The following is an 11,122-nucleotide window of genomic DNA, read 5'->3' as shown; positions in this document are numbered from 1 at the left end:
GGACATAGGTCTGGTGAAGACTATGGACCATGAGAACGATGGTACTGTTAGAGACAAACGGTTACTTGCACACGAGGGTGTTTTGTGGGTTGTATGATGAGTCCCCAAGTGATTGGCTGACTGCGGTCGCCTTGTGATTCTGTGGTCAGACGGTGAGTCTGGCGGACGGTGTGTCCCCCCACATGAATGAGGGTTGTACGGTGAGTCCCCTCCGAGATTTGTTCATCTCCGGATGATCGTGATTATGGCCATTGGTGTTGAGGTGGTTGTGTGAATGGTGAGGTCGCTAGCCTAACTGAACTTAGGTGACTGACTGAGATATAATATAAAGATTATGCTTATTATACCTTGTTATTTATGAGAATACATGAACATGTGAATGTTTCTATGAGAACATGTGATCTGACCCTTGCGCTACTTGTTTATGTGTTTATTTGGGGGGCGGGTAGATGGTAGTGAAGATAACGACGACGACCCATCCTTGGGAGCTGATACTCCGTGACGAGCCACTACCGGATGACGACTACACTCCTGATGAAGAGGAAGAAGATAAAGAGGAAGAGGCCAAGGAATAGGTTTGGGTTGAGAGACATGCATGTCCTCTTTGGGTTGAGAGTACCGAGTTCGGGAAGCATTGAGAAAATTATGTTGTTTTCATTTGGATAATTAAAGTTGATATAATTTACCTTGGTTTTAGACGTATGTTTCATACGTATTTTATTTAATTCAAAAGTTTTGAGATGATGTTTACTTCCGCGAGATTTGTAAAGGTTAGTCTTTCAAGAGTTTCGCAATTAATGAATCTTTTATCATTAATTAAAGGTTAATTAATTAATCGGCGAAAATTCTTTGAGAAAATACACGTGATCGGTTACTGTGTGACACTCGAGAAATCGGGGCGTTACAATTATAACTATCAAAAGAGAATGGAGCATTATAGCCAAAGTCTTAGGTGCTAGTAATTGAGGCAATCCTTGCATGACCCTGACTACTGGAGTCTTCACTGCTACTCTTGAAATTGAACCTTGTGAATTTCTTGTTACTATAAAAAATCTTTACTGCGGCTCAAGGAATCAAATCTTGCAAGTCTCTGGTTTTTGTGGAGAATATTCGCTTTCACGCATGCAAAAGGAATCAAACCTTGTCATGTCAAAGAAGTGATCCCCGACCTTGAATGAATGCAAGTTTGGTTTTTGAAGATGCATCTTTGGAATCAAAAGTGAGATCATTGGCGAATCATGGAAGTAAACAAAGCAACTAATAACAAGTTACCTTATGCAATAATAGTCACTAAAAGGATATGACATACATTCATCTTCAAATTTATCCCAATCTTCATCTCAAAGTTCTGCATCCTCTGGAATTCAGGTTGTCAACCTTATAATTCATTACATTTATAAACACAACCACATTAAAATAAATAAATACCTTCTATCAACCTACTATTGCGGCCTCCCCTTGCCATTGTTTAACCCACAACTACCATTTGATAAATAAATACCTTCTATCAAGCACCACAAAGTTATACACGCCAAACCAGACTTCTAGCAAAGGCATATGCAAGTTTTACCCTAGTTTGTCACAAAACAATATGAATTTATTATTCACATAGGCAATGAAGTGAAGCAATGTTGCAATTGTTGTTGATCAAAACTAAATGTAAGAACTACAATGCAGCGATTATTGCTGATCAAAACTAAATATAGGATTCCTTTCAATGCTAAATGTAAAAACTAGAGTGCAGCAAAATAGTAGAAGCAATGTTGCAATTGTTAAATAACTAACATACCAAGAGCATATAATAGGATCAAACACAATAAAAAGTCTTAAACCACAATGTGTCAGCATAAAGACTAAATACTTAAACTTCCTTGACATTTTCAAAATAATGATTATTATCATCCTAACAATACGTTAGAAGTATAAAGGAAAGACTTTTAGGGCTTTTGAGAACACACAATTTGCACCTTCAAGAAAGCAAGGTATCTAGAACACGGCTGAGAAGAGGAATTTCCCGGATCTACCTTCAGAATAGATTAATCGATGACGCGAAGCAAAATGAAGTGGAGGTCTCCTTTTAAATAGCCTCGCAGTGACAGAATACGAACACGATGTTAAGATAAGTCAAATATTATGTTAGCTAAATTAGTGGGTTATATTCTGTTAGCTGTAAACTAGTAGTACATATATTATTTCCTTAATTTAAGAAAGGAATTATATCATTCCTTTAATAGAATAGGGTTTCATCTGTATATATGTTGCTCTGTTGAGTGAATAATACATACTAGAATTATTCTTTGAAACACTTCTATATGGTATCAAGAGCCAACACCGCCTCCACAATATAGGAACGGTGCTTTGTTGGTTTCTCTGAATAATTTCTGATGGCTTCCCTTGATAAAAATAAATCTAATTCTGGGACTTCCGCTGCTACCCATATGCATGAATCACTCACCCCAGAACGACTTGACGGCACCAACTATGTTGAGTGGTCGTTGAATGCGTAGAATAAGATCAGAGGTAGAAAACATTGGGGTTACATCTCTGGATCAAAGGCTGCACCCAAAAATAAGGAATCTGATGAATACGAAGCATGGGAAGATGAAAACTGCTTGGTCAAGTCTTGGCTTCTGGACTCCATGACCAAAGAAACCAGATCTCTCTTCATTCGCTTAGCTACGACAAAGGATATTTGGGAAACTGTGAAGGAGACGTACTCAGTCAACCAAGATGCATCAAGAGCATATCAATTGTATCGTGAGGTAATCTCTACTCAGCAAAATGGAGGATCTGTTATTACCTACTTTGGTAAATTGCAGAGGTTATGGCATGAGTATGATGCTATTAAAGATTGTACCATGGAATGCCCTAAAGATGTTGAGAAGTATAACAAGATGGTTAATTCTCAACGAGTTTATGTGTTTTTGGCTGGCTTGGACTCACATTTGGATGGAGTTCGTGGTCGTATCCTTGCTACCACTCCTCTTCCAAATGTTCAATCAGTTTATGCAACTGTTTTGCTGAGGCAAATCGCCAAGAGGCTATGCTTGGTAGTGAGTCTATTGAGGGATCCGCTCTTGCTGTCAAGAAGTATCCTAAGAAGGGATTTCGCAAGTGTACCCACTGCAATGGGGATAATCATGTCATGGAAACATGTTTTAAAATCCATGGTTATCCAGATTGGCATCCAAAAGGCAAAACTAATCCCAGTAACAAGGCAGAAAATGTTAAGAGCCATATTTCTACTGCTGCTGGTTTTGTAACCAAGTCAAGTATATCTAACTCTGCTCTTAGTCTTTCTGTTGTTACTAAAGATAGCGATTGGATAATTGATTCAGGTGCTTCTGACCATATGACTTGTGATCCTCATAAATTTACTAAATTTTCCCCTAAAAGTTCTAAAACTATCATTATCAATGGAGTCTCATCTCCTATTGAAAGTGTTGGTACTGTATCCCTCTCACCCTCCTTATCAATACCAAATGTTTTATTTGTTCCTAGATTGGATTGTAATCTTCTCTCTGTTAGCAAATTAACCAAATCTCATTCTTGTGTTGCCCCATTTTACCCAACCCATTGTGTTTTTCAAAATCTACAGACCAAGGAGAAGATTGGCAGTGGTAGAGAAAGTGAAGGGCTGTATTATCTTGAAAATGTTTCACAACAAACTCATAAATGAGCATTGGCTTATCTTGCAAGTGAGAACACACAAGATAAAAATAAAAAGGAAATCTGGTTATGGCCTAGACGGCTGGGACATCCCTCTTTTGGTTATTTGAAAAAATTATTTCCGTCGTTATTTCATAAATGCAATATTTCATATTTTCTTTGTGAAACTTGTGTAATGGCGAAAAGTCATCGTGCTGTTTTTCCCTTAAGCAATAACAAAACTGTTTTTCCTTTCTCTTTAATTCACACAGATGTTTGGGGCCCTGCCCCGCAATCTACAAATAATGGAAAAAAATGGTCTGTCAGTTTTGTTTGTGACTGTACTCGGGTAACTTGGGTTTATTTGCTTAGACATAAAAGCGAAGTATGTGATGTGTTTCGTTCCTTTCATCAAATGATAGTTACACAATTTAACACATGCATAAAGGTCATTAGATCAGACAATGGAGGAGAATTTTTGAAGACTGAATTAATAGGGTTTATGAACTCTAAAGGGATTTTGCATCAAACAACATGTTCTTATTCTCCCCAACAAAATGGAGTGGCTGAGAGGAAAAATAGACATATATTAGAAGTGACTAGATCACTTCTAATAGATGGTAATGTTCCATTTCATTTATGGGGAGAAGCTGTGAACTCTGCTGTTTATTTGATTAATCGAACCCCTTCTAGTGTGCTGAACTTTAGAAGACCTCTAGATGTGTTGTCTGATCATTGTGTTCTTCCTTCCATAGTTCATTTACTGCCTCATGTTTTTGGATGTGTTATATATGTACACTTACACCCACATCAACGAACAAAACTTGAAGAACGAGCTATTAAATGTGTTTTTGTTGGGTATGGATCAACTCAAAAAGGTTATCGTGCTTACCATCCAACGTCAAAGAAATTTTATATTTCTATGGATGTGACATTTCATGAAGATAAATTTTTTTATGTTGATTCTACACTTCAAGGGGGGAATTTTAGTGAAGTGCAACATCAGGATGTTAGTATGTTTGATATTGATACACAATTATATTGTGAAGAGAAATTATCTTGTGAAAATCACTCTGCAGGAAGTAAGCCAATCCTAGATATGGGAAATTCTCCTTTAGATGATACATCGCCTTCTGATCATAACCAATTAGCTCAATCTTCTCCACGGGTTCAACATGATTCTTCAGAGGTATCTCTTGATCCTATCTTGGATAATACAATTGTAGATGAAGTGGATCATGTTTTCAATTCTGAAGTTGATTCTTATTTGCATGAAACTGATAATGAAAATGAACCTTGTTTGCATGAGACCATCAACATGCCTAACACTGAGTCTACTATTGTCCAATGTAGTCTTCCACCCCGTTCTAACCATGGTCAACCTCCAATCCAATATGTACCTGACCTCCAAGCCAAAGTTAAATACCCCATTAGTAAATATGTGTCATCTCACAAGTTATCTCGGTCATATGCATCATTTGTTTCTCAATTATCCTCAATTTCTATTCCTAGTAATGTACAGGAAGCTTTAGCAGATCCTAGATGGACCGAAGCAATGGTTGAGGAGATGACAGCTTTAGAAAAAAACAACACTTGGGATCTTGTACCTTTACCAAGAGGGAAGAAAACAGTGGGGTGCAGATGGGTTTTCACAATCAAACACAAAGCTGATGGAACTATTGAGAGGTATAAAGCACGACTAGTGGCTAAAGGTTACACTCAGTCTTATGGTGTAGATTATCAAGAGACGTTTGCGCCGGTAGCCAAACTCAACACTGTGAGAATACTTTTGTCACTAGCAGCAAATCAAGATTGGCCTCTTTTACAATTTGATGTGAAAAACGCCTTCCTACATGGAGAAATTTCAGAAGAAATTTATATGGACTCCCAACCGGGCATGATAGATTCAAATGGAATGAAGGTTTGCAAATTAAAGAAGGCTCTATATGGATTGAAACAATCCCCAAGAGCATGGTTTGGAAGGTTCACTAAGTCTATGAAGATTTTCGGCTATAGTGCAAGTAACTCTGATCACACCTTGTTTTTGAAGAAACAAAAAGGTAAAATTACAGCCTTGATTATCTATGTAGATGATATGATAGTTACTGGAAATGACCAGGATGAGATTTCTAGTTTGCAATAGTACCTTGCCTTTGAATTTGAGATGAAACAACTTGGAAACCTCAAATATTTCTTGGGTATTGAAGTGGCTAGGTCAAAACATGTTATTTTTCTATGCCAAAGAAAATATACTCTTGACTTATTATCTGAAACTGGGTTGCTAGGGTGTAAACCAGTTGATACACCAATAGAACAAAATCATGTGCTCTTTGAATGCTCAGATTCAGAAACTACAGATAGAGGGAGGTACCAGAGGCTGGTGGGAAAACTAATTTACTTGTCTCATACACGTCCAGATATTACCTATGCAGTGAATGTTGTGAGTCAATTTATGCATGATCCTCCCAAGCCTCACATGGACGCGGTTGAGAGGATTTTGAGATATTTGAAGTCCACTCCCGGAAAAGGAATTATGTTCTCAAATCATGGAAATTTAAAGGTTGAAGGGTACACTGATGCTGATTGGGCAGGTTCCAAAAATGATAGAAGGTCTACCTCTGGATATTTTATGTTTGTAAGGGGAAATCTTGTAACTTGGAGGAGTAAAAAACAGCCGGTAGTAGCAAGATCTAGTGCTGAAGCAGAGTTTAGAGGCATGGCACTTGGGGTGTGTGAACTTCTGTGGGTACGAAATGTTCTGTCAGATTTGGGCTTTAAACCGAATGAAGCTATGAATTTGTACTGTGACAATACATCTGCAATAGCAATTGCTCATAATCCTGTCCAACATGATAGAACAAAACATGTAGAGATTGACAGACATTTCATCAAAGAGAAGCTTGAAGCTGGAATAATTTCATTTCCATTTGTAAGATCGGAATTAAAGTTAGCTGATGTTCTCACTAAAGGAGTGGCAAGCAAGGTGTTCAATGAATCTTTATTCAAGTTGGGAATGTGTGATATCCATGCACCAACTTGAGTGGGGGTGTTAAGATAAGTCAAATATTCTGTTAGCTAAATTAGTGGGTTATATTTTGTTAGCTGTAAACTAGTAGTACATATATTATTTCCTTAATTTAAGAAAGGAATTATATCATTCCTTTAATAGAATAGGGTTTCATGTGTATATATGTTGCTCTGTTGAGTGAATAATACATACCAGAATTATTCTTTGAAACACTTCTATACGCGACAACGACAAAACGAAGAATAGATGATTGACGGAGCTGAGTTGATTGGAATTAGTCGCTGCAACATGACTTGCAGATCTGATATTAAGGAATGGCTGTGATTGGAAGAAAAAGGAATCTTCGTTTGGGAGTGGGGTTTAAAATCTGATATGTTGAAGAAGAGTGCACATTTACAATTTGTGTCTTGAAATTCAGAAATGGTGAAACTAGCATAAAAGGCGCCCATATTTTTGGTTTCATGAAAATTGAAAAGTGTTGTAGCGCCTGCAAGGCTGCAATCAAGTAGATGGCACGTCTGCTTACTTGCAACCATGATAAGGCGAAATTTTTCATTTATTACACACAAGACACCACCAATGCTTTATGTCTTTCTGTTAAGTGAATGCCTATTAGTTTGATTTAGCACCTCTGCTTACTTGCAACCATGATAAGGCAAAAAAATTCATTTATTACACACAAGACAACCAATGCTTTATGTCTTTTCGTTCAATGAATGCCTATTAGTTTGATTTAGCATAACAAAAAGAGCCAATAAGATGAACAGAATTTGTTTACATCAGATGCATAGTCCCTAGTCGACTGGGGCCTAAAAATCTTATTGGAAAAGATACCTTCCCAAGATCCTCCTATATATATAGAGACCCAATTAACATTGCACCTATAGGTCTAAGCAGATATATGGTATGTTAGGGTAAACAATTTAATAAAGTGGATATGACCCTATCGCATAAGCGCTTATTTATAAGCTAATTTAAGAAAGTTATTGAAATAAGCTGAAAATAGGTTATAGGTAAACATAAGCTGAAAATAGGTTATTGGTAAACATAAGCTCTTATTCATATTAATGAATAGCTTATGAAAATAGGCTCAAAACAGATTATAGGTAAACATAAGCTATTTATATAAGTTCTCTCAAATACTTGTGTAAGCTCTTATGCTATAAAATAAGATCAAATATGTTTTCCCAAACAGACTGGAATCTAAGAAAACAAAAAAGCTCTCCTTTTGTCTTTAAACTAAGCATGCAAGCTTGTTCGTGGAGGTCATACAAGAGAGTAAGCACTTGGCTCTTTTCTAGCATGATATTGACTTATTGTTATATTACTAAAAATACTTAGAGGATGTAGAAGCATGCAACATATGTAGACAGAACCCATCAAATGAGTCTAGTAACTTTATCAAAGTCTATATTCAAAATAGTCTGCAGGGTGGATCCATACACCAAAGTATATCTCATAAACAGGACACTGGAGAAGGGTGACACTTGAAATTTTGGCAGACCCCATGATATGCAAGAGGGTCGAGGACATAAAGCAAGATGTGAAAATGGTGACTCTAGTATGGACTTATGGTTGGTGACTCGTTTCTTTTATAGCTAAAACAAACTTAAATATCATATAGAAAAAACCAGTTGTTGGCTTTATATATATGTGTGTGTGTGTGTGTTTCTGTGTTTACTTTTAACTTCGTGTACATTTGGGAATTGGGATTATTTTAGAAGTTTAATAAAATTTGAAAAAGGAGATAAGATCAACACATGTTTGTACATGTTTAACAAACTAGCAGCACTTAGAAGACTTGAAAACAGAAACTATAGATTCTTACTGGTATCATTCAATTGTTCTTCTATCCTTTTTTTCAAAATCTGAAATAAGTTAGTAGTGAGATGGAAGGAATGAAACTACAAATGACACAAAATACTAAATCAATTCAAGCTGGAAGCAATCAGAAATTTTCAAGCTAAAATAATTTATTTTCTCAAGTGCTTTTAAATACTTCAAAGTAGTTAGGAAGGTTAAAAGGTCTAAGACTCACACGCATACACATCAACAAAACAAAGCAGAAAATATACTCTCATTTCAGTTGGTCAAATTTGCAAAAGTAGCTGTAGTGCATAACATCAGCAATTTTCAAAAACAATAAACTAGCAGAGTACAACAACAAACAGAGTTTGCGTCTAACAAAAGCACCAAAACCAGCAGATACATTAAACTATAAACAAATGCAGTCATCCAATTTAGGAATAATTTCCAACTACTAACAAGCATATCAATCACTTAAATAAAAGTTCACAAACTGCAAAGCTCCTTGGGTATGAGGCCAATTCTGTTATCATTTCAAGCTTTCTCGGATCATTTTAGGAATACCAACTGCAAATGATCATGGAACGTAACAAGGTTGCGTTTTGCAAAACATATCTTGCTAATCTCATCTGATAATCCACTCCTGCATAACCTTTAATAAAGCACTTCCTAAGATTAGAAGAAAAGCATTCAGGAACAAAACCTGGGTCTGGCCAAACCTTATCCTCATCAAAACGTATGTCAAAGACAACCGTTTGAAGCTTAGGACAATGTTTGAGCAAATCAAGCGCCGAATTCCATTTAAGAGAGCATCCAAAGGAGAGCTCCAGATAAGTTAAATTGAGAAACACAAGAATGTCCGCATCACACTGCAAGAGTTTTAGAGATAAATTATGAGACATTATCTGTGGTGTAAATGAAACAAATAACAAACTCAACACATTCTCCTTTTTTTATATACAAAGTAGCAGACCTTGTTTAAGTGCAGAAACTGTGCATTGGAAAAAGCTTTCACAGGAATATGAAAAACATTGAAAAAATCGACCTTGGCTCTAACCAAATTGGATAAAGTTTTAACCTTCCCCTCAAAGGGAGAGTCATTAAAAGATATTTCATCCTCTTCGAATTTGAGTCATAAAAAATTACGTCATATATTTCCAAATCTTCAAGAACTGGACATCCATAAAGAAGGTTCATAAAAAATTGACGGTTTAAAAACTCAATATTTTTCATATACAGTGTTTTGAGTGAGGGAAGGTCAACACAAGAAACAACACCAAAATTTGCATCATGCTGCTTGAGAACAACTAGGGTTGTGCATCTGAAAATACAGTTAGGCACTGGTGAATCGGGATGCTAGATTTCGAGTTTCTCGAGTTGGCGTTTTTTTGCTCCTCTTAACCATTCCGTGACATCGTAAAATGGACAATGGTAACCTGTTCTGAGGGTAAAGTTTTTTATGGGTGGATGCAAACCTCGTGAATGAGTAGCAGCGTATACGAAATTGCTGAAATCAGAGTACGATTTCGACTACTTCCCTTCGAGATATCGATCTTTGTCAAAGTCTAGGGTAGGTACTGAAAGCCAGAGTGGTCTCCACCTCTTTCAGAGAACAGTAGTGGCAACAACATCCTCAGTGGGAAGAAAGGAGAAAATGTGGCAGAGAATTTCATCTGGCAAATTGCTAATCGTATCCTCCATTGGAGGCTCAATGGAAGCTCGAATAAAGCAGATACAAGAGATGGGAGGGGATTTTTAACTTGTATGAATGTGAACTAATTTTCCCTTTATAATAAAGTTTTTTTTTATAATTCCAAAGCTTCTTCAGCTAACCCCACAAACCACACATGTAAGCAGTTTCTTTTTTATCACAGATAGTAGGCATTATCTGTGGAAGGAAATATACACTACAACTTTAAAGCACGGGTATAGGAAAGTATTATTACTACACCTTTTATTTTATGTATCAAATAATTTTAATAAGCAAAGACTAAGCTATCGTTTGATGACTGTCATTGACAAAACATAATATGACAGTGATAGGCGCATAATTGGTGCATAGTATGTGTGTCTTTCTAAGCTTCATTATATTCATTTTTGTGTTTAATTGTTATGACTTAGCCTTGTTTTGACTATTAGTGTTTATTTGGATTATTCATAGAAAAATGTTTAATTCTTTCTTTTTAGCTTTTATGACCTTTTGCACTAGAATAAGTTGAATATAGAGCTATAGATACATAAGATGAATAATATGTCGTTGGAAAGATGAATCGAAGCCTTACAACTTCCATGTTCAGAAAAACTTGGAATCAGCCTTTAACTTGGTTAGAATTGCCTTGTTAAGTTGTTGTCACTAATCATGCGAGTCTGGAGCAGTCTTCACTAAAACGATCATATTTTGGGCTACAAAACTCCGACTTAAGATCCGATTGAAGGCTCTTAAAAATATAACATAGTTGATACAATGTGAGAAAAGTGAGAAGTTACATTCACCTTTCCCATGTGAGAAGTTATTGTTATGGTATGTAGTCTATTTGTAGTCCCACATCGCTTATGTAGTCTATTTGTAAGTCTCACATCGCTTAGAATAAGGAGGAGGTTGACTTACTCCTACTATATATAGGCACCTCATTGTAAGCA

At 36.4% G+C, this 11,122-nt stretch overlaps 1 pseudogene; it reads right to left on the bottom strand.

Moving 5' to 3' along the window:
• Window positions 1-8,744: 8,744 nt before the first annotated feature.
• LOC130718878 (putative FBD-associated F-box protein At5g38570) lies at window positions 8,745-10,284 on the bottom strand (annotated as a pseudogene).
• Window positions 10,285-11,122: the final 838 nt, after the last annotated feature.

This window comes from Lotus japonicus, chromosome 5 (genome assembly GCF_012489685.1).
Source record: "Lotus japonicus ecotype B-129 chromosome 5, LjGifu_v1.2".
Lineage (NCBI taxonomy): Eukaryota > Viridiplantae > Streptophyta > Magnoliopsida > Fabales > Fabaceae > Lotus > Lotus japonicus.
Note: the sequence above shows the minus strand (reverse complement) of the source record. Positions and strands in the feature narration are given on the sequence as shown.